The 24,408-nt window shown below is 49.5% G+C and overlaps 1 protein-coding gene across 1 annotated transcript in view; it reads left to right on the top strand.

Annotated features, from left to right (window-relative positions):
* Window positions 1-1,421: 1,421 nt before the first annotated feature.
* The window catches only part of LOC131215179 (protein embryonic gonad), a 58,542-nt gene continuing 35,555 nt past the window's right edge, over window positions 1,422-24,408 (top strand). The window contains exon 1 of the mRNA XM_058209565.1: window positions 1,422-1,516. The gene's annotated coding sequence lies outside the window, so the exon portion shown is untranslated. The remainder of the gene's footprint in view (window positions 1,517-24,408) is intronic.

Raw genomic sequence — 24,408 nt, 5'->3', positions numbered from 1 at the left:
ATTTAATTCCAATAAACATCGTTTAATGAAGATCACCTTGAGATGTTATAAAATTTTCAAAATTGGTCCATTTGCAGGAAAGGGTCGAAAGAAGTTGTGCCCCTTCGCCGACTGATGGTTCGAAACCAGATCTAGTTCCTAGTGCAACTTCGTTCATTTCGCCAGTTCGCGAATCCTTTGCGGGAATTTAAAAACCGCACCCTTCAAATCTCGAACGAACGGACGAACACAAACCATGGTCGAGTTGTGCGAAAGTTTCGCCTTTTTCGCCATCTGACTGCGGCCACGGCCCGGAACGGACTGGGCGCGATGCGCACCCCGAAAGAAGATGCGCCAACCGAAACCCGAAGGAATCGTGTCGTCGGCAGACCACTCAGCGCGCGCGTCCTCGCATCGCGATCGGGGATGCTGTGTGGGCACTCAGTCGCGCGCGGAACCCAGCAGATGATCCGCTTAGGCGGCCGGGCGAGCGAAACGGGCGAGTGCGGCCGCAACATAGAAGGACCATCGCGTTCACCTAACGACGGACGGACGGACGGTTGGGTGCCACTCGGGGCCACTCAGGGCCACAACCGGCGGCCCGCGGCGAGGGCGACACACGCGCGCGGCGGCCGAGTGACGCGCGCGCGATGAGCGACGGAAGCGCGCACGGAGAAGAGCATCGCAGGCAGAGGCAGAAATAATAACACCGGACCCGTACCTTGATTTTACCTATATGATTCCCCCGCAGTCGTGATTTGACTCTTCTCCGTTACACATCTCGTCTGCGCGCTTGCGGTGCGCGGTTTGCGCGGTTTGGGTTCCGGTGCCTGTGTGCGACACCTTCCCCTAACCCCCACCTGACTGACGGCCCTTCGGATTCACACGCTTCTGTCCGGTTCGTCCGGTCTGGCTCCTCCAGCATGGTTCCGGTTTGCTCGGTTCCGGGCCGGGCCTGACTGCATCCCGGCCGGTCCCCGTCGGCTGTGAGAATTAAGTGAGCTGAGCTTTAAAGTGACCGTTTCGCTGTTAAATTGTTAAGATTCCCGCGTGAACATGTGTTGGTGCGCTGCTCGGTGAGCTAGCATTGTTGTGTTGTGAGTAGTTTCAACGGATGATCGAAGAAGTCACCCTTTGGGAAGGGAGGGCGCAACAAAAACAACGTGTCGCTGTGGGTGCGTTAGTGTGGGTGCTTAATGACGCCACCCTCCCCCAGACGACGATGGCGAGCGGCCCCCGAAGCGAAGAACGCACGTGTTAGACAAGTGATTTGAATGTGAGCGCAAGCGACGAACGCCGAGAGTGGATCGAATCGAGTGAATAGTTCGTCGGTTCTTCGATTAATCGAATCTCGCGTCGTCGAGGTTCTCGACTCGCAATATACAGTGCACTAAACACATACACACGGGCGCGGGTTCGTCAACAACATCCGCGTTGCTCAACTGACCGGTGGATTGCAGTGTGATTCCCAAAAATCGCTCACATTCCGCTCTAATTAGCTCACGCAGATCGCGCGTCCGAATCCGAGCGCGCCAAGGTAAGCAGCAAGTTATGACAGGAGTGACGGGCCGCCCGGGTCGAATCGGTTTCGGAATCAGACACGGCCAGCAACATGGACGAAAAAATGGAACAACACATAAAACTACGCGACCGAAAGTGACCGTCGGCCGGGACCTCCGGCGATGCTCGGTGTGTGCCGAGCTGAGCATCACTAGGTTTCTTTGGCGGGCTCACACAGAAAAAAGTCGACGAATTTTTACGCTTATGTTAATTACTTTGCGAAAACTCCGGCCCGGGTGAGTCGCCTCTCGAGGCGTATCCGGATCGGCCTCGACCGGGTGGGCCGCCCGGCTCTGGGCACTCCGTTCTGGGAAGTGGAATTGTCTCGGGGCGACCAGTCCAGGTTTATGGGTATGTTTATTTTTGGTGTTAGCGTGCGATATTCCTCAGATACGCCCTACGCCGTCCGTGACCGAAGAGGTGTTCCGTATCGATCTGGAGCTTTGTCGGGTCGGCCGCCTGGCCAGGCGACAAATTTTCCCATTTTCTGGGTAATGGCTGTCGCACCGGTTAAATGGTTGATAATGTGTTTAATCAACAACGTGCAACGTGCCGTGCCGTGTGAACCTCGCCGTCCTCCGGTTCCAGCGTGCGGAACTGGAGCTCCGCTGTTAACGCTGTGCTGATTAACGGAATTCCAGATCAAATGGCACCCGAAACCCCGGTGTGTGCTTGGTGGGCGTAACAGTGATAATTAGAATGGGGCCCTTTTTGTTGTTGTGAGGAACACCCGGTTTTTGGGATTAGTCGCCAGTCGAGCCAGGTGTGGAGTCGGGCAATCGGGACGATCGATGTCCCTGCGAGGCACTGTTCCGAGGCTGAAACCCAGAGACAGAGAGAGAGAGCAGGGGCCCATCTTCGTGTACCGCGCGGGAACCGGAACGGGCCCGGAATCGTAGCATTCCAGTAGATCAGCGCGAGCGCGGCAACCCGCGGCTAGGAGCCATTATCTTGATCGCTTGATCACCTGCCGCTGTAAAAGCCGCGGCGTGAGGCTGGAAGCGGTCGCTTGTCGCCCGACCGACTTCACTTTCAAAAGTCAAATTCCTGCGCGATCATCTCGCACAATGCGCGCGCGCCCGAACGAGATCAAAATGTCGTGAGACGGATTCCGGGGGCCTCCTCGCGAGTGGATCGTGTTGCACCAGATCCACTCCGTGTTTATGTGTCTGTGACTGTTTACACTTTTGGTAACACGCTCACTGCGCTCACGAAGGAGGTGCGCGAATGGGCAAAAAGATTTATCGCGGCGATAGGAGCGGACGACATCATGATCATAAATATCGACAAGCGTAAAAAGGCGGACCCTGTGGGGAGAGTGGAGCGGCCAGCAGCCCTGGGCTGGCCGATTGGCCACCGACTGGAGTGGAATGGATCTGTGGCAACTCTTTAATGCGTGCTCGCCTCGTCGTAACTAGGTGTAGAAATTGTCATCGTCGGGTCCGCGAGGGTCGAGCTGGCCAGGCCTGTCGTCAAGTCGGGGTTTTCCAGTTTTTCCCCGGAACACCCGGTAGAAAAGGCCACCAACAGAGAGCCAGAGAGAGCGACGGAAGACCGAACGGAGGGTTAATCCGATCGAACGCATCGCTTTGGGCGCGCCTATCGGCGAGTGACAGTTGGACGGGGAACCAGGGAAAGAAGAAAACCAGGGAAACCGCGGCGTAACGCGTCGCCGGGGTTTTCTAGCTTTTCCCGGATGGTAGGGGAAAAGTTGCACAATGACCGGCTGGCCGTGCCGTGCGCTAGCTCCGCCCATTGTTTACGCTTGATAGTGTGCGGTGGTCGGTCCATGAGTGCATATGAGCGCCACTATCGGACGGATTAGAACTCATCGCATTCGCCGTCTTCGGTTCTTCTATTGCGGAAAGTTTTCACGACCAGAAAGTTATCTCGAAATTTTGTTGACGAAAATGTAGAACTATTAAAAGTCGCCGAGTTTTCCTCTCTACTCAAGATCGCTTTCGCGGAGTCCTTTTTGTAACACATGGACTGAAAAGTCTTGAGCCCAAGGGCCTAAAGGGAGCAAAACGCTTTTTTTGTTCAAAACTGGCTTTATTCATCATCACTAATCTGCTTCAAGAGCCAAACAATCACTGCTCTAAGATTTTTATCGCACTTTTGTAGAAGGAGTTATCTTTCGCCTCAAAATAGGTGTCAATTTTAGCAATTACCACTTCATTCGGGAGATGTTTCTTAATTTTTTTTTGTAAAAAATTTTTGGTGAGCATTTTTTTAGGTTTACTAATAGAGTGAGTCAATGTGCAATAGTGCGAATAGTAATTTGAGGTGGTGCATGAGTGGTGCTATTTGAAGCTCAATTCATGAAGTTTTGCCATTGTTTTGATTGATTTGTGATACGGTGCGCTGTCTTGATGAAAAAATTGTTCTCTTTGCCATATGCGATCGTTGCAATTTATGTCGTCAACCGCTCCAATAATGCTGTGTAATATTCACTGTTGATGGTTTTTTCCTTCGCAAGATATTCGATGAAAATTACACCACCGCTACACCGCTTTTGGTGAAGTTTACTAGTTACTCTACACTCAGATGACATTCTTTTAAATTCTGGAGTGGAACATAGATTCGGAATGGAGCCATACTTCACCCATTACCACAAATCGATGCAAAATTTCCAATTTTTTACGTTTAAATACTGTTCATTCAACACGTTCTTGGTTTCGACTAACAGTGAGCAAACGTGGCACCTAAATTTAATGTACAATTTTCAATCAGGTGCCGTTTATCTGTAGCCGAGAATACTGCAATTGAAGTGAACGGTATTGAAAACTTGCTCCCAAGACAGTCATCTTAGTTCAAGGCAGGGAACTAAATCAGATTCATCAAGGCAGGGAAGTAAAGACGCTATGCAGAGTTCAAGTCGATAACCTTTAACCCACTCTTCAGAAGGTACTATGCCGCAAGCCTTGAGGGGAAACACATAACTACAATCTCGAGTTGGTGTTGTGATCCAGATATTTTTTTATTGTTTATGTCAGTGAGGACCATTTACCAAAACACTGTACACGTCCAATACGTTCTTTTGATATCTTTACAATGTCAGCTAACACACGGAACATCAATTTTTGATTATTCAAAACGATTCTGTGAATTTCTTAAATGTTACCGCCTCATTTGGAGCGTCCCTTCGCCCACGTTTGAAATCAGCCAATTAACGGTTTATTGTTGATTCTGACGGAACGGAACGGAACGGAGACACTTTTCCCAGCCATTATCTCCCTTGAGCGGTATTTTTCCCCCACCAAGAAGCAGTGTAAAATTAATACACGAAATTGTTTTGAATCCATTGTTTTGAAAATAAAAAAGTTGTGTCCTTCTTAGCAACTCCACAAACTTGTGAGTATCATGAAATTTTAACAGCTTTGTTTTAAAGCTTAGTACTAGCGAAGCAGGATCCAGGTCAAGCATTTCAGTGCAACGCTTTTTAACAGTAGAAGACCCGAAAGGCGTTTCTCTTGTCACCGTGGGGCAGAGCGTGTATCCCGATCCATAGACAAGTGGGTACAGTAAACAACATTTGAAAGTATCAAGGGTTTGTCACTATAAAAGGACCGTCCGACCGGGCCGGGACCAACCCTTTTCCGTTGAGCTTGGATTAATATCTGTCGAGGGGTGGACAAACAAGAGTGGCCTCCCGGAGCGATCCGAAGCAGTCCACTCGGCCAGCCGCCTGAAGGCGGCGCGTCTTCGAAGCGCTGGAGGACGTGGTGAAGCCGGGCGGCGGTTTGCTAGCTGATGGATGGACCAGAATGTACGGGCTTGGCCATTAGGTCAGTGATGCTAATTTGAGTGCGTACACGGCGCGCGGAATACTGATTAGTGCTGCGCTCGCGTGTGTTCGAAGGAATGGTAAATGATTTACGATTCACCGGCAGTGTCCGGCGGTGCCGATCAGAACGTCAGAAGTAACCTTCACCGCACGGAGGGAATGCACAAATGCTCGGGTCGCCAACTTCCTTATTCGTCGTCGGTGTCGTCGGCGTCCAGTGGCGGACATCGCGGAAAGCATTCGGTTCGGATTTGTGTGGGGTCGTAAAAGATTGAAGAGGAGCCAAATTCTTCCAGTGCTTAATGGCTGGTAGCTCAGATATTGCTAGAGTCTCTATCTAATTAAACTTCCTTGGTAGTTCCCGTAGTACTCGACTTTAGTTGACTGGCGCCATCAGCCAATGAAGACTGCCAACTTTCGTCCAGTGTTGGCCAAACGGTCCGAGCCGTCGTGGTTCCCATGCCATCGCGGTGACCTGCCGGCCAAGCGTTCCCGGGGATGAGAAGGTGATAAATATTCAAATTATTTATTGAATCGGCCACCAAGTGACACTTGTACTATGCTAATGCGGCCGATGTCCTGGGCCACTGTAACACACACATTGTCCAGACTTCGAGGTTGAGGTCAGGCGAAAAGCCCTCCCGCGGCCACTGAATAGGGTAGCCAATCAGCCCTCGGGTCCCCTTGAACCCCCACCCAAGCTTTCCATATTGTCGATCAACCGATCCTGCACCGCCGCGTTAGGCCAACCACGATCCAGATGCTGCTGCTGCGGTGGCGATCGCTTAGCAATTCATTGGAAATTATTATTGGTACTATATTACGTTTTATTTGCTCACGATACGAACCGCCTGCTCGAGTCACTCGAGGCCTAGCTTCCTAGCCTGGGGATCCTACGGTCGTTGAACGATTGTCGCCGGGGCCCCCTAAGTGCCAATCCGGTACGCTACATTATCATAATCTTCCGTTTGCCGGGCGGGCACGAAAACTGAACGCCCCCATAAGAGACGTTGGCGCCGCACGTCGATCGTCACTCGGGCCTCACGGGCCTATTGTAGGACAAGGTTATGTGGCACTGCCGCCGCCACGGCCCATCGCCAGCGCCGTTCGTCGTCGCCGACGGACGAAAGCCCCATACGTGAGATCTACGCTGGCGAGCGAGACAGAGGTTCTGGACGAGAATTGCATCCCGAAACGGACGAGGCGGGCGAGGATATGTTTTCATTCAAGCAACGGCCGGGCAGAGAACATGACTTCTGTTTATGATAATTTGCTCACCGAACATATCCTCGATCATCGCGCTACAAGTGCTGCTGCAGATCGCGGCAGCGGGACCCGAGGAGCAATTCGATCGTGTCCCGGCGATGACATCGATCGGCAACAGCAGCACACGGTAGCGGTGAAAAGTATGTTTTCTCATTGTCGACCCACGATGGTGCTCCGATGGTGGGAAGATCAACGATGGGGGCCAATGTTATTCAAATATATTTGTTGGGCCGATTGCGCCCAACCGTCAGCCCAAGCGAAGATCACGACGACCGGGCTCGGCGGTGGCCGTGAATCTCGTGAATGCTGGGCATAAAGAATCTCCCCCACTGCGGGGGGCTCCGAATCGCTAACGCCCCTGCGCCGATCGATGAGGGGCGAGCGCATTGTTTCAGTGCTACCAAAACCCGGGATCCTGAGGTGCTGAGTGCTCTCGAGCTCTCCGTCACGCCGTTCCCACTTGAGCGCTAGTTGCTCCATTTACTCCTACATTGTACAGTACTCCACAAATGTTTCCCAGTTTTTTCTCCCCGGGTTTTCGCAGGGAACGGTTGGTTAAGTCTCATTTCGTAGTGTTGATGATGGTTTTGTTGATAGAATGGTCGATAGTGACGTTTCGTATCGATCGATTTGCAACAGTCTTGTATCGAAGCAATCTGCTCGAATCTGCTCGAATCACGGGTTCCAACGGCCATCGCTGAGTGGAGCATGCTTTGAAAAGTTCCACTAGCAGTCTGGCCTTCCAGAATCGACTAGGGCGCTGTCAGGCGCCTTAACCTGGCCATCATTCGGTTTTTGCCACAATATTTCATCTTTTCTTGGAAAACAGCGATCGCGCTCTTTTTTCCTTGCGCTCGTCTGCTCCACATTACAGTGGTAGCGTCAATCAGTCGGCGTCTGAGGCGTGTGTTTCCAGTGTGTTAATGACATGTTCATGTTGCCCATAAGCAGAGGCCTCCGCTCGGTCCGTAGGTTGGTAGGCCGGTCGGTGGATCGGTGCCGATCACAGACAGCCGAGCCGATAATGAAGCATCCGATCGGGGCGAACGATGTGCACGACCCGATCACAATCGCGTACAATTTGACATCCATCCCGGGGGCTCCGAGGGAGTTAACTGGTTCATCCTCAAGCCCCTTAATTAGAGAAGCGCCAGGCCGGGCGTTAGCCGGAAGAAGTGCTGGAGAGAAGTGCAAATTGTGCCGCTCGATCGGCCAAAAAATTCATACTGGATTCCCAGTGCCAGTGCCAGGGGAAGAAAGTAAAAAGAAGGGCCACCGGGCCACCATTACGCTGGGCCAGCTTTCGCCTTTAACGAGCTCGAGAAGGCCCGAGAGTTCGGGCTGTTATGACATCTTAATAATAGACGATTGGTATCAATTTCGTGGATCAATATTTGCTTAGAGTTTTGCTCCACTTTTTGCTCCCCCCCCCCTCGAGAGACGTTGAAGAAACGAAGAAACTCTCACTCGGCTCCAGCGAGCCACCTGAAGCGTCCGCGGGTGTTCTGTTTTTTGGCGGGACCTCAGCTTTTGGGCGGCGAAGGAGGTGCTAAGACATTCGATACGGTTTGATCTGCGGCGATGCGTGGTGTGCTACCTAGGCGCCGGCTCGAAAGTGACTCGTTGAAGTTGAAGCTCGTGATGTTTTCGGGCGCATTCGATCGCCGGGGCGATCGAGTGGCCGATGCTCGTGACAGACGGGAGAGACCTCTCGAGCCGATCCAGTGGCAGCAGCCAGTAGGCCTGCGCGTCTTGTGTGTGGTTTTTGGAAGAGCTCCGTTTTTTTTTTGCGCCGAATCCGTTTCCTTTTTTAGCTCTTCTTACTGCACTGTGTGTTGACTCGACACTTTCGTTGACCCCGAGCTCGTCGAGACTCCGGTCCGGTTCGGTCCGGCGAGACCGTGCCGTGGGTGCTTCGCCTTTTTTGCTGCTGCCCCCTGACGTTCCTGTCTTGACGAGCAATCATCTTGTTTTGAGGCGCACGAGGGGAGTCAACTGCGCCCCTCGGGTGCCCTGCAATTTCGTGGCCGCCACAAGCTACCGTCGTCGTCGGGTTCGTCGCTTGGAGTCATGCAACGCACAACTTGCCACAACCTGCAACTGTATCGACAGATCGTCGGTCCACGTCGACGGAGCTGTCATCGATCAAGTCCGCTAGTGGCGCGACCACGGCAAAAAAGGGGAGACCCAGCAACACAATAGGGCACAGGCACAGGTTTCGCGGACGGATCGCGACGGGCATTTGCGTGAGGATATTGCTGCTCGGCAGCGCTATTGGGTCATCGCGCAGCGCACCCGTTCCGTTGGATCCGCTCGCGATTGCGTGAGCTGAAAATTAAAACCCTCGCCCGAACCATCCCCCCATTGTGTCCGCGCGTCGGGATTGCGTCGGGATTTTATTTATTCATTCTTACCCGCGCCCGAATTGGAGCTGCGTGGTGGATCCGAACAATCAGCTCCATTGTTTCGCCTGCGGCCCCGATGAGGATCCTCCGCCGCCGCGGGGACTTTCTGGCGTGTTTCGTTCCACATTTCGAATGCGGAAGTGCACATTGACAGGGTCAGTTGCTCTGTTTTACTTTAGTTGTGTGTGGAATTTTGAAAATTTACGTAAAAGTCGTTCAATTTATGCTTTGCTACTGTAGCCAAGAAATAATGGGAACTAGTTGCCTTCGATTATCGTGGTTTGGTGAACCGTTTCACCAACTGAATTTGTGGAAATACAATTCTTAATTCCAGTTCCTTGTCTACAGAAAGTCGACTCAATCGTTCCGCAACGTTTGCATTCGCCTGACTTACCACCATGTGACTTCTCAAGGAACCGACACGAAAATTGTATTGAAGGCTATTCCTAAAAAGAACTTTTCAGACGCTTTCGAAAAATCGAAACAAATGTAGATATAGCTGTCTGGCAGAGAGCAGCGATTTCTTTAAGGAAATGACATAGATTTGATAGAGTAAAGAAAAATTTGCCCAACTTATGAGAGAATTCCCGATATTATTTGCCCACAGTAGTCCTGAACTCAGACCTGAATTTTGAACCCAAACGTATCCGCAATTTTCGACAGTTTTGATTTTCTCAAATTTGTAAACCGTAACGGTACCTGAAGGCTCTTGCAACAGGTTCAATTGGACAAGCATCGAAAGACAGGACAATGCCGTACGCCGCACTGCGAGCCAGCGTTCATTGGTAAGCGAATTGTTGATTGAGATATTTCAGACGTTCGTATATTTTATTGAGAAACGTTATCGAACGATACCCGGCTCGAGGATATCGGGTAGACCCGAAACTAGTTTCGTGGCTGCAATTGGCATTGCAAGTTGCGAACGCCGTTGACGAACCAATTGCTCTCGAACTCCCTGCGCATGGCAGGGAACGCTGATTGCGAACCGCATTCCACGGATCGGTGTAATGTGCCGATAAAATTAATCATACAGATAAAAATCATTGGCCGCAGAAGGGCAGCAGTGGCAGACGGTGTTTTAGGGTTTGTCCTTGACGAGGCGGAATGGAACGCTTCAATCATCGTCGGCTGCTTAACGAGTGAAGCCTCGGTTTGGCGCTTGAGCAGATGTGCAATAAACCAAACGAACGATGATTTTATTTCAGTCAGTACGCAAAGCTAGCATAAAAAGCATAATTGTGTCAGCTACCAGGCGGAAGTTGGTGTCCTTCTACGAGCACCCAATGTGAGAGGTTAGAAAAGCGTGATTTCGTTTTATTGCAAGCAACGTGCTGAAATTATGCACCAATCGCTCGGGATCACACAAATTAATCCTTGATTGGATGTGTCCTAGGGCCGGTGGGGAACTATCGCTCGATAACGATATTTTATACTGTCCATAAATCTACTCTAAGCAAGGCATATTTTTTTGGTTCACGGCGTATCGTGCATTCGTTAGCTGGAACTGAGCAGCATTCCCGTACCTATCTCCAATTTCCTGATGTAAGATAGTCAGATTACCGCTAAGCGAAAACAGCGTCCCATTTGAGCAAAGGGAGCATTCTCACCGCCAAATTTGCATTCGATACGAATCAGTCCGAGTGTCTTCGTCCTGATCGCTTCCCGTGCGATTCTTCTGACCGTCATAATTGCAGGCACGATGATGCTCTTCTATCAGTCCTTGGTGTTACCATTAAAGAGCGCACCGTTTATTTCGCTTCGCTGCACTTTATGGTTGGTTTTCGAGCGCCATTCACCACCGGCACTCGATTGTTTGCCCGATTCGGCCCCACGCCGTTGTTTCGGTTTTTCTTTCGTCTCCCCGTTTTTACGATGGTAATGTTTATGGCATGTGTAAATTATTTTGACTGCCCAAATTGTGCATTTCGGGGCATTTTAATTTAATTAATTTCTGGCGGCAACCGGCGCCGACGCGCCTCGATTACCGATTGCCGGCACACGGGAAGAGAAAGGGATCGGTTTCGGTTTGCGTCGGCGTTGGCGTTTGCGTAAGGTTGCGCGGCTTGTGCAATCGATCAGGTCCAACGAACTAGGGGTTATTGTAACGTTAGCTGTGGGCAGTGGATGATTTGAAAACATTTGCACCCATTTTGTAAAATATTTTTGAAGCAGACATCATATTTTAATTACGTTTCGCTCGTTTAAAGCGTTTCTTGGAAGTACAGAAAAGAGAAAATAAAATAAGAGATCGCCCCTGGACATTGACCGTTCGATTCTTGTTTGGCCGAATTGCGAAGCGGAACGAGTTCATCTCAAATGGTCTTTAGGTAAATGGAATCGCCTCGGGATACTTTCCCAACCTTTCCCGAGATAGCACCGGCACCGGATTGTTGCAATCTCAGACAACTGTTCATAATTGCTTACTGTTGGTGCCCACTACCCGTCACATTGATAACAAAGTGCTTCGATAAACAGATTTTAGAAAGTGTTCTGCCGACGCACAAACGCAGATATTGGGGCACCATTCACTGACCGTTCGTGCAATCTTCAACCATCTTCAATGCCATATGTGGCAGAGGGGCAGAAAATTGTAAATTTTTATGGCACGTGACTCGTCTGCATAGCGTCTGCCGGCGCAAAAACAGGCAGAAGATCCCCATAACAATAACAGACAGTCCAAAAAAGTGAAATGATTGTCATAAAGCGACAGATTTGGTTGAGCAATCTTTTATTGGTCTTAAATATATCGAACTTACTGCACACGTCACCGCCAGTGATCGGTTTATGCGGAGATTTATTGCGTTTAGCAGTCGAGCAGTCGAGAAGGTGCACTCGAAGATCAATTAAATGAGTTCGATAAATTTTTGATTTATTTAATTATTTCCTTCTTTCAATTAATTTAAACTTACAGACCAACGGAACTAATGAGGTTTTCGTGCCGGCCCAACATTGCGAATTATTTTCAAATAAATGTTGTTACTTCAAAACCAAGTCTTGGGGCCTTCCAGCCTTCCTGATTATCTTTAAGCCAATGGATGTCCCGATGTCTTTCTTCTTCTGCCGCACCACGAATTAACTACGACAATAGATTGCCTTGTCAAGGAGGTGCAAATGCCCTTAGCGGCGAGCAAATTAGGTGTAGTAACGCGACCGTTTTTTTCGCTCGCTCATTAATTAGCATATTTATCATTTTGCGCTGATCGCTCAGGTGAGCCGAGCGACCGCGTCGAATGGCCAGGCCAGACCATGTATTGAACGGGGTGTATCGGTGTCGTTCTTGCCGAGCGCGCCGGCTTGCCGAGCCTTGAGGACTTAATTACCAGGCGTTAATTATGCTTCCGTGGCACGCACGGCTCTGCAGACGGAAGTGTGATTATCTGGAGGTCGAAACTTTAGTCAGAGTCCTTGGAACTTCCCTAGGGCAGGGGAAAAACAATGCAACAATGCTGGCTATGTTTTGTAAGCCACGCGATCTGAATAGGATTTCTGCGTATAGGAAAGTGCAGCGCGAAAGTATCTTTTATGCTGTCGCCTTAATGGGATCAGGTTAACATAATCTAATGGCCGTGAGAAAAAATGTGGCGCAAACGGGGCCGGCAAACGAGGAGAAAAGTAAGTGCAGTAAACAAAACTAGCGAACGATACTAAAGCGATGATAAATTATCCAACGCGATCGCGACTCCTTCTGCTTCTTCTGCGCGTTCGATTCATGCGGCAGCAGCAACGACGACGACGACGACGACGAGTGCCGCCCACTGAAACCGGGGCCCTTCACCGTGTGGCGAACCGTGCACTCTTTAGGCGTTGCCGACGCATAGAGCGGGGTGCATATCCCGCGACCGGGACTAGGCCGAGACTAGGTGTTGAACCGATAATTGATGTGATTAGTAGTGCCGTTTCGATGGCGTGAGAGCGGCTTCGCAAGGATCGGGCCGGCGAATAAAATTGGTGCACTGGGCTGCAAATGTCGGCGCAGAACGGTGCGTCGCGGTCGCCTTCCCGCTTGGTGTGCCGTGGCCGTACATTGAAAGGTGAGACATTCGTGACAGTTCGACACTTTCTTGAATTTTCTTGCCCACCCCGGGTGCGGAGATCGAGATTTTGGGCCACGCTTTGGTGACACGGAAATCCTTGACTTTGACAAATGATGCCTCAGATGACACATTAAAACCCGAAGCCGAGCCGAGCCACATTTGAAGCGTTGCCAGCAGCAGCTCTTTTTTGTTGTAGCTCTTCGTCTTCATTCCCATTTCTTTCCGTTCTAGTTTGTCAACAGTCGTTAAGAGAAAGAAAGAGAGCGAGAGGGAGAGATCAAAGAGAAAGAGCGAGCGCGAGAAGCACACCAAATCGGGGTGATGCGCGGCCCGGAGGCCCGGTCCTGATTGGACATCCTCGGCCTTCGGCCAGGATCACCGTGAATTCTACTTTGCATACGAAATTTAACAAAATCTGATTAAACGAATTCCAGCGCATTCGTTCTGCGCGCCGTCTCCGAAGGGCAGGAAGGCCGGCCAGTCCTGGTCCTGGCGAGCCCCCTGGTCATGAAATATCTGGGGAGATTTTTCTCCCGGTTCTCACCCCGGCTTGGGACCACGACGCTGGGCGATCAGAATTTTGGTCGCAATTCGATGACCGGCGTGTGCAATCGCGAAGCCCATCGAGATCCATCCGCAAGATGTCCACCCGAACTGTGTGTGTGTTTTTTTTTTACTTTTTGGGCAGCTCTCTCTCTCCCTCTCTCTCCAATAGTTCGAGTGCGAAAAATATATATTTAATTATAAGCCTGATTTATGATGTGTTTTTTTGGGTTTTTTCAAATGAAAAATAACGTCACGTGCGCCTTAACGGGGTGGTTACTTTCGGAGTCCTCGCACCGGCAAGGACAACGGATCCCCGGGCCTGAAACGGATCCGGGACAAGCCGGATGGATGGCCGCATGTAAGCTGCTTCGCACCGGTGCGCTGCGCTGTAATCCAAAGGCTCTCTTCGGGTGTGCAGTGATTAATGAGTCCGCGCTCCATAATGCTGCGCAGGAATTCGGGGCCTCGGCCCGGCCCGGCTCTGATGGTCCACTTTTTTGTCACGGGCTGCATATCAGTTCGCCAACCCAAATCTGATTCCGACCCAGAGCTCGAGCTCGATGCAAGCGTCAATAACGACGCTGCAGCATCGGAGCCGGAAGTGAGTGAACCGGGCCGCGGCTAGGGACGATTTTTTATCCCTCCTTGTTTGGGAAGATGTTCCACCTTTCGCACCAGCACCAGGACGTAACGCATGGCACCGTGCGGCCACCTTCATCCTCCGCCCCGCGGGGGGGGGGTTTCGAATCGCTCATCCTCGGGCTCTCCGTCACGAAAGTTGATCATTATTTACTTCGGGGGAAAACAGTTCCCACATTCTTTGCCCACCGCCCTCCCCCCCCGCCTGCCACCGACCGAACCCGATGGGCCACTTTCGGGGGCCACCCCAGCCCGGGTCGTGGTCGTAAAATTTTGTCCAATTTGGCCAGAGTGTCGTGTCGGGAAAAATTGAAATTAATTAATTATGAGCATAAAAATCAGCAAATTGTTTTTAAATTACTCTACAAGCGATATCGCATGTTGATTTCGATTTATGCGTGATCCCCCCGCCCCCCGGCCGGCCGGTGGCCCAGTGGGCGGTTAGTGTTGTAAATGGTGTTCGCTTTGTGTCTTTTCCCCTCCGTTTATTTTTCGTGCTGCTCGCACCCTGGCCTGCTGGAACGGCGACATAAGGTACCGGCCGGAACATTTGCCGGAACACGCCGAGTGGCGCTCCGGGGAAGGGTTTTGGGGGCGAAAAGTGCCTCCTACCAACGGGCAGCTATGTTTTATTTTTGGGGGGCCAGTCCCGGGATGATCGATCCGTAACCGATCCACCGACAGCGAGCAATTTGTTCGTTCGATTAAAGCTTGTCTTCGCTTGTATCAACTGGTAGACGATTAATTGTGTTTCCCCAAAGCCCGTGCCCGGCTGGTCAGGCTCGGTGCTTTCGTAGAACCGGAGTAATCCGAGATGGAGCTGCCCCGCCGAATTGGTTAACGTTCAACGGTGCCTGTTTCGGCCACTTGCTCCAGTTGTTTCGGTATCGGGTTTGTCCTCGGTTCATGCAGCATTCCGATTTCTTGGCCTCACTCATGATCACTAGAATCCCAATTTTAGTTCTAATCTAGGCATACTCTGTGTGTTCTAATCTAATCCGATCTGTGTGTTTGTTCGGTGCGATGACTTTTTCGTGCGTCACACGTAGAACACCGCACCTTATGCTACTCCGCGAGATGTCTTTCAGGTGGGCATTGTGAACGAATTGTGTATTTATTATTTTTTTATTATTTAATCTGAGTCAACGTGCTACGTAACCTGACTGACGATTTTTACGACTAACTTGGAACTAACAGCTAACCACAACTGGCTAGATGAATACAGAAGCAAGTAACTGGGCTAGAAATAAGGAAAAAAATCAGTTCCTATAAAAGTATTACAGCAAAAAATAAAGAGACTTATAAGCAAAATAAAACAAGTGGGCTTATAAGAATCAATAAGTGACGAAAACTTACTCATAAGTACGGCAAAGAGCCAGTAACGGTTCATTATATCCTGTGAGAGATAACCAGAGCGATAAAGCCCAACTTGTCAATGCGTGTAGTAAAGATCCTATGTGTGAAAACGGCTTAGGGCTGTCCGGTTACGATGCTTAAGCGACCGTAGAACTAGAAAACCGTGTATAATGTGGTAATCGATCAACGGCGTAATACGCAAGCCCCGGATTGAGCAATCCAACACTGATACTGTGCGATGCCAGATGTAATGTAATGTAATTCTTTCAAACCACTTTTGAGTGAACTCGAATGGTTAGGCCTACGGCATCAGATAACAAGTGCCAACTCAACTATTTTTTCTATATCAACTCGTACCTGTGCTGGGTGCAACATAAAAAATATTTGACTTCGACGCTTATGAAAAGAAAACGGCTAAATATTTTTCGATGTTCAAACATTCGTTTGTAAAGTAGATTCATGAAAGTTGTTAAAAGAAAAAGGGTGGAGAAAATTTGGTAATATTAAATATTTATTACCAAGTTCTTCAACTTAAACTGTATGAAGTTTGAAAAAAAAATTTTTGGCAAAAGCTGCAAAAAAAAAAATTGCAGATCAATTTGTTGTAAAACATAAAGCTGTGACTGCAAACACATGATTTGGCACCATTGGACCATTGGATTTCACCATCTTTGAGAAGCGGTGAATAAATTATGAACCTCAAGACCGAAATTAAAATTGTTATTGCCTAGAGAGGTCCAGGGACAATCGAAAATGTACTCAAAAATAGTGTCGATTGGATGGCCTACCGCCAATGCAGCCGTGGTGGACATTTAACATAAACCGTTTTTCATGCAAATTTTCATGAATCAACCTTTCAAACAGATGTATACGCATCAAAAACAATTTATCCGTTTCTGATCCGATTTTCCAAATCGAGTCATATCAACATCAAATTACGATCGTCGTGGTGTGCGTCAGCGGCCTGATCTACTGAGCTACATATTGTTGTTTGCGTTACGATTAGCTCCGGGGTCCGGAATGGTATGTTTAGAAAGAGAAACATCGCGGAACTCAGAACGTACAACGAAAACTTCCATTATATATCAACACAACAATTGCAGGGCCCCCTAGTAAGCAAACGAACCAAACGATTCAAGACATCCCAGACCTTCATCAAATGGGGATTAATTTCGAAACGGTCGAACGGTGTAATGGAACCACACACACTCTTTTACGGTCCCGACATTGGCTCGTCCCGACAAATTAAAACCCGACCGGCCCCGGGATCATTGCAACCGGCGCACCACCCGGGGAAGTAAAATCTTTTCACTTGTTTCCCCGATTCCGATATGCGCAGTGAGTTCGGGGAGTCTGCCCAAAAAAAGGCCAACGGCCAACATTAAGTGCGTCTTAAGTGTGCGCGTGTGGTCGTTGGCTGTCGATTTAAAATTATTAAAATTACCTCGCCAGCCAGCAAGCGACGGAGGTGTGGTCGGTCGGGGCGCGCGGAACATGGGCTCAATTAGTTCCTGGGTGGTCGATCTCATCAGCATCGCGGCATTACGACCGCGGCGTGTCTTCATCCCGCGGGCTGCCGGGGGCCCGCCAGCTGCCCGCCGGAGACAATCTGGACCACGGGCGGCACGACGGCAAGAAATGAAGTCACCGGCCCCCGGGAGCGGGGGAAGGGCAGGCAGCACCATTCCGCCACGGGTCCGCCACGGGACCGAAATAAGTCTTTAAATGTGCAGTTTATGAGATCGCCGCTTTAGAGATGCTTTCCTTTCGTCGTTGCGTCTTGCGTCGTTTCTTTCGCCGTTGAACCGGATGGCTCTCGGACCAAGTGTCTCTGGCCGTGGAACTCTTTCCGAAAGGTTGGTTCCTCATTCCCATTCCAAATCCGGTACCGGGGATGTGTGGGGACGCAATGTGCGTAAAATTTCGTGCCCATCGGCCCCTCGGCGATGATCGGTGATCGCGGATCACACCGCTTCAACAAATTCACCGAGGGAGGGTCCAAATCCGCGCAGGGGGTGGTGAAAAGAGGGTGGACGGGGGGTCTACCTCGTTTATGGACCGATGGGCCAACTGTCAAATGTAAATATGGCCAAGCCGAATACGGTAGCATAATAGAGACGGACTCGGACGGACGGTGATGTTCCGATAGTTCCGCCATGGGAAAACGTCAGCCGCGGGCGGCAGCGATAAGGCTGAAGACCCGGGCCTCGGGAAGATCCCGGATCCCGGATCCCGGATCCCGGATCCCGGATCGGCCCGAAGATACCATCGGCCAGCCGGTGACACGGTGATTGTCGATGCAGCAGCCTCCAGCGCGCGCGCGTGTGTGGTATCGTATGTCTCGGGTCCGAAGTGACCGTTGGGCCACTTCGGGAGGACCTCCACTTCTGAGGAGGACCATCTCCACCTCCGCTCCCTAGACACCCGCCGCCGGGGGCCATTCCGATTCGATCGAACTGTGACTATTGAAATGTCTCCTGCTATAAATGACATGGATTGCACTGGCCATCGCATTTGCCATTAATCTCTCCCCCGGACCCCCTCCCGCCCCGCCCCGGCCCCGTGGGTGTCTGTGTGCCTGTGTGTATGTGCGACGGACCACGACGCCGCGGCCAGTGCGCGGCGTTTTGAAATTGAAATAAATCACTTGTCCACTGGTCATCGGTGGCCATCATCGGGCACCACACATCCTACTGGCCAACGGGACACTCGGCGTCGTATCAAATGCACGCTTTCCCCACGATCACCCTCCCCGACACATCAATAGATAAATCATCCATTCATCATCATCCTCGGGGCCCGGCCAAAGTAAACCAATCAAATTGCATTCAACGGCGAAACGATTGAAATTACTTTTATTATCTGGCTGGCTGGCTAGCTGGCCGGGCTATGGTTGGCGCGGGATCCCTTGCTGGGAACTGCATCTCATCAGCCCAGCGAGCGTTGCACCGAATGCCACGACCGAAGACAGATCATCGATTCGCTCGCGATCACCAAGCGAGATGTTATAGAGTTGTCGATGTTGTTTAGGTTGAAATGAATTAATTACGGTGCTCAAACATTACACGCTCGTCCATCGGTCAACGGCGGCGACCGGGACACTGAAAGGGTTCCCGTGCTCCCGTGGGAGACGGGGGAACCAGTGTGTGAGAAAATCCGTGTGTCCGCGCTGCCCTCAGTCCCGGGGCCCGGCGCATGTCGAATTATTTTGAGTGATTTATTGCATTGTTCGAGTGCCCCGACCGCAGTACGCGTTTTTGTTGCCTGCGTGACGCTACCTTTCATAACACGCGGACAGGACACACGGGGATGTGTCCTGGTGGCGGAACCATTTAGCACCGGTAACCACTTTAGCCCGAGAAGCCAAGAACGGAAAGGGTTGCCGGTAGCCGAAAGAAAAGGTTTCATATTCATAGCTCGAGTGGCTCGTCGCGAGTCAATCCTCTCACGAGCGAGCGTCTCAAGGCATTCATTAGCATATAAGGGACGGGATCGGGGTTGTGTTTGATCGGACCCGAATAAAAAGGATCACCTGGAACAGGAAGTCAGACCGGCCGGGGGTTGTAGAAAGTGTTGAAAATCAAATCAGAGCAAACGGTCGAAGCAGGAGCGAAGATGTGATCTATCCTGAAGCGAGCCGAATCGTCGCCAGCCGGCGCGCCACGGACGGTCGGAAGTGTTGCGCCGTTTTTATGACATCATTAGACACGCCACGATTTGCTCGGATCTCGACGACGGAAGGGGACGAGGGGTGAGGGGGGTCGACCGAGTGATAGATGAAGGTTGGGACGTTGTTAGGGCGCACAAACGCCAATGTCAAGTATCGCGTAATCGTGACGATGGATAAATATTTAAACGGAACGTCGTCGTTGTTGGCAAGGATCATCTATCGGCTCCGGGCCCGAGGCAGCTGGAACGGAGGAGGTGGTATGGTGCACCCGGTAGCCCTAGGTGTGGAGCCTTAACCGAAATGCCTTAATGATGATGCGACTATTAAGACGATTTACTATCGGCATTATCTTTATGAGCTTCACGGGCAGGCAGATAATGAGAATAATGGACACAAAATGGTACCATCGGCCACATCGGACGGGGTTGTTGGCGAACCAAGACTAAAAAAGGAGCTATACGACAATATGAAATATGGGTGGTGGTGTGCTTTTCCATTCTCAAAGGATTGGTCGTCCTCGTGCGACTTTTTCCGCCGTTACGCTCCGTTTCGGATATAACACAATGAGTGAAGTAATTTAAATGAAGAGCAAAGATTTGCTCTCGTTTTAGGGATCAGTTCTCAGTTCTTTGCTATTTTCTATTCCAATAGTGGTTTGGAAACTAACATGCTTTCTATTTGACGTTCCTAAGTTCATAAACTGTTTACGAATTATTTTGCGATTGAAATCTATAATTTTTCAAACTGCTTTTTAGTGTTGAAGGAGGTCTGAAACTCAACATGAACAAGGCAACACCAGTAACTAATTGCCAGCGAAGTTCGTTGTCAGTCTTCTGACAATTACACAGCCATTTTAGATGCGCAGTTGTAATGTAACACTCGTTGGACTGAGTTGATGTGAGTGTTTTGAGAAAATGGAGTATTGGAGTGTCATTTAAATATTTATTTAAAGAATGGCAAATTGTCAACGAACTCCAAAGATTTATTTATTTGTTTAAATTTATTGATTTATTTTATTCGTAATGTCAACGATAAAAAAGGCTTAGTCGACATCTATTTAAAAACTTAAAACCTAAAATTTAAGACAGCATAACATACAACTCGATTAGAGGGACAAACAGGCACTAGACAATCCGGACAATCAGGACAGTATATTATAGCGAGGAAGATTATTGAACTGAACGAGGTATCAACCCGTCCTATCTACCGGCGATTCTTGTAAATTTTCTTTGAACTTTATCGATAGTGGAACGTCAGCTCTAAGGATATTGGAGCATTGAAACTTGTACGAAAAGAGTACCGGATCTTTCTTTCGCGAAAACGATAGCACATTACACTTATTAACGTTGACCGACATCCCATTGCAGATACACCAACGTTAAAAATAATTATAAGGTCCTAAAGGATCTTGCAATCAAAAATTTTATCAATAGGCAAAAACAAGATCATCGGATTTATATTTAATTTAAGGGATAGGGATTTAAGATCATCAGCATACACAAGATGACAGTCAGGGAGCAGGGCAGTACTAACATCATTCGGGAATATAATGCAGAGCAAAGGACGAAGATAACTACCCTGTGACAAAACAGACACGTTCGAAAGGGCATCGGACACACAATCTCAAAAGAACTCAAACCAATTAACGAAAGTAGAGCAGACACCAATCTTCAGCAATTTCTTTAACAAAGTCTTATGAGGCATTCGGTCAAAAGCGGCACTAAAGTCAGCATAAATTACACCCAATTGTTGGCCATTACAAATTGTACTATTTGCCAAATGGACCAGGTTGGATGCTGTGTATAAGGACACTGCACACTATCATTTACCACTGTAAAATTTTGGGTCTCAAAATCGCAAAAGCTCACGGAATGGAGCTACACTACCGCAAAATTACAGTGAGAGAGATAGCAGAGATTATAAGCGCATGAGATAGCATATCAAAAGAACGTTTTGTCTGCGCTATTTTGTTAATGTACATGTCAAATGATGGGAGCCACGCTGAGATTAGACAAGGTGATTGGATGTGGAAAATAAATTAGATTAAAAAATGTTCGCTGTTTTGCTAGGTCAGACCAGACCCTAGTTTATGCATTAATTATGAAAAATACTTAGCATTAGAGCTAGATCCTTAAAATATGGTAAAATATTAAAATAAGGTAAATATGGGCACCTTGCCCGTCGACATCTTCTTAACATAATAATGAATACATAAAATAATAATTTAGAGTTGGTCCAAAGGTTTCTCCGTTGAGAAACAAACAATAGCGCTAACAGCAATTATTGCCACGTTCTATGATTCGCTGCGGCAAGTTATCGGAAATAATTCCCGGAGCAAACGATCCGGCAATCGGGTTCGGGAATGTAGGTAACTGTTGTGACTGGTGTAACTGTTTGCAGGCCACAGGTTCTTTTGAGTGACTTGTTCCATTCTATTCCGCTGCGGTCCGTGAAACATAGCGGTGCTCGTGTAGCATGTGTTTGCTGGCTGTGGCCTGGCCTGATACAACCCACGGTAAGTGTTTCCTGCGCGATGCGCAAATGGCTGCCCGTGTGTCCCGCATGATTTATTGACATCTATGTTGCGCGGCCATTTGCATACGGAATGCATTAAAGGCGGCCCGACTCCCCTCCCTAGGTGGGGACAAAGGGCGCCGGCAACGCGGGCGCTCTTCTCACACGCGGGGCAATTATGACACTTACGCGCGCGCAGACGACACGCAAGTCAATTATAATCAAAGCCCGGACCGGATGACCGGAATCGGCGAGTGGCCGAATGTGTCCATTCATGGCCGAGGCTTGGAAATGCATTTTCTATGTTTCGCTTCATGCTTTCGCCGCTGAGCCGCCTTTGCAAGTAGCAGCACCCGGTGCGGTTTGAGTGCTGTTTGCGTATCGGGACCGGCGACCATTAGCCGGCGGCGTATCAGGAACGGACATGGGGACGACAAATTCTTGTCTCGGCGGACGATCGGGCGTCCATTGCGATCTTCACTGGCCAAGAGGCCGACCATAAGAGGCCGGTATGGTCCACCTTACCGGTGGACCACAAACTTCAATTAACACAATGCGGCAATTAAAGTGGCCACCGAGCCGCACCGGCAGCAGCATGCGGGAGCTATGCTCAGTACTCCGCGACCGGCCGCGTGGTGCGTCCTAAGTGCGCACCCTCCGAGTGGGCCATTTATGATCGCCAGTGGGAGGGGGGGTTTGGGGTGGTGCGGGGTGGTTCGGAAAACAAACCACAAAGAATGACCGCATTGCGCAGCGAGCGAGCACAATTAGTTCCATTTGCATTGTACGGACCAAAACAGTCTCCGGCTCCACGCAGCTTCCTTACGGCGGCGGACGAGCGGGTGAGGGGTGTGAAAGGGTGTGCATTCGGACGTGCCATCGTGCCCGAGGCGGGTGTGTGGTGACACCTCGCGGTTAACAGCCGAGGGCCCCGAGGTTTTACGAGAATTTTGCATGTTCTTCTGCGGGCTCGGGCCCTTAGACGGGTCATGCGACGACCTAACCTTATCGTCGTTACGCAAACCGTTGGGAGTTGCTGGGCGCAGTGAGGATGGACCAGTTGGGATGGGCCTCGCCCTCTCTAAGCTGCACCTGCGCGCAGGGTGCAGCCCCAGACTGACTCACCGACAGGCGCAGCGCCGTGACTGACTGACTGACTGACCGAGTCCCCCCAGAGACTTGAGTGACTGGATCGTTGCTGCCTCTGACTCCATCAATGCGGATAATCTCCGCGGCCATTTGCCAACCTGTCCGCCGGGGGGAACAGGAATCGTCGGGCACCGGTCGGCGGCTACAGGTTTATGGCTCGGTCGCGATGGCGGCGACGAATTTATGGCTGTCAACTTGGCCCGCGTGCGCCCATTTACGCCCCGAGAGGAGCAACAGGGCGCTGGGCCTGGGCCTGGGCCGTGAATGCTGCGCGTTTCATCGCTGGAATGTGTCGTTTTTAGCGTGCCAATAAAAAGTTTGAGCTTTAAAATGCACTTTCCTGTGCCTGGGCCCGCCTCGGCCGTCCCGAATGTTGTTGTTGAATTTGTTTTCTGACCGCCGGTGGTGCTCTCACTCTTGGCCCACGGGGCTGCGCGTTAGTGAGTGATTTGTGTGCCCCAGAATGGATGTCATCGGGTAAATAAACTTCATTTAAGGTCATTTGTGGGACGAGAAATATCTCACAGGCCGGTGTCAAGTGCCGAGCCGAGTGTCTTTGTCTTTGCCAATGACTTCTTGCGAATCTTTTTTTTTTTTGTGTTTTCCGAAACGCAATGCAATTCTGCAAAATGAACCGGGTACTGCTGGTTGGGAACAAAAAGTGCCGCAAAGTCGCTTATGCCTCGAACAATACTTCGTTATTCTTCTAAATCCATGTTAATCCCATTTTAAAATTTATAATGATTCCTACTCTATGTCTACTCTGGGTTGTTCAACAACAGAGGGTGCTGCTATTAGCCTTAATTAATTTTGTTATGTTGGTACACTTTTCTTATGAACGTATGTGAAGTTTCATTTCAAACGGTCACTTCATTTTTCTTTTAAAACTGTAGTATCAACGTGTCACATTATTTTTATTACAATGGAAAAAATCAAGTATCGTTAATCAAGTGATTGAATTTTTATTTTTGAAAGGTTTAAAAGCTAAGTAAAATTATGAACGAATGATGTATAAGAACTCTTCGCGTAAAAAGTTATGTTGCTGAATTTAAACGTGATCGCCTACAAGCGTTGAAGACGATTCACGTCAAGGACATCCAAATACAGCAAACACACATGAAATCGTAGAAAAAAATACAGTACATCGAATTGGAAAATCGTCGAGTTACTGAAAGAGATTAAGTAGATGTCCTTAGATTTAGTCTAAGCTCTTGTCTACATTTGTTCTAATTTTGGTTGGTAATGGTTCGAAAATATTTTTTTAATAGCCTTCAACACATTCTTCGTGTAGGCTCCTACCTCAACGAAACACGATATATTAATCGATACGGGTCGATTCGGTCGATCAAATGATCAATAAATGATCACGAAATGATCACGAAAATGTTGAATCAAGAATTGTCTTTCCACAATTTTAATCTTCAGATATAGACGTACGCAAACGGCGCATTACACAAAAATAGTATTACTTGTTGACAGTCTCACATAACAACGGTATATCTC

The sequence above is a fragment of the Anopheles bellator genome, chromosome 1, assembly GCF_943735745.2.
Source record: "Anopheles bellator chromosome 1, idAnoBellAS_SP24_06.2, whole genome shotgun sequence".
NCBI classification, from domain to species: domain Eukaryota; kingdom Metazoa; phylum Arthropoda; class Insecta; order Diptera; family Culicidae; genus Anopheles; species Anopheles bellator.
The sequence above is the reverse complement of the archived record's forward strand: the minus strand, read 5'-3'. Positions and strand labels throughout refer to the sequence as shown.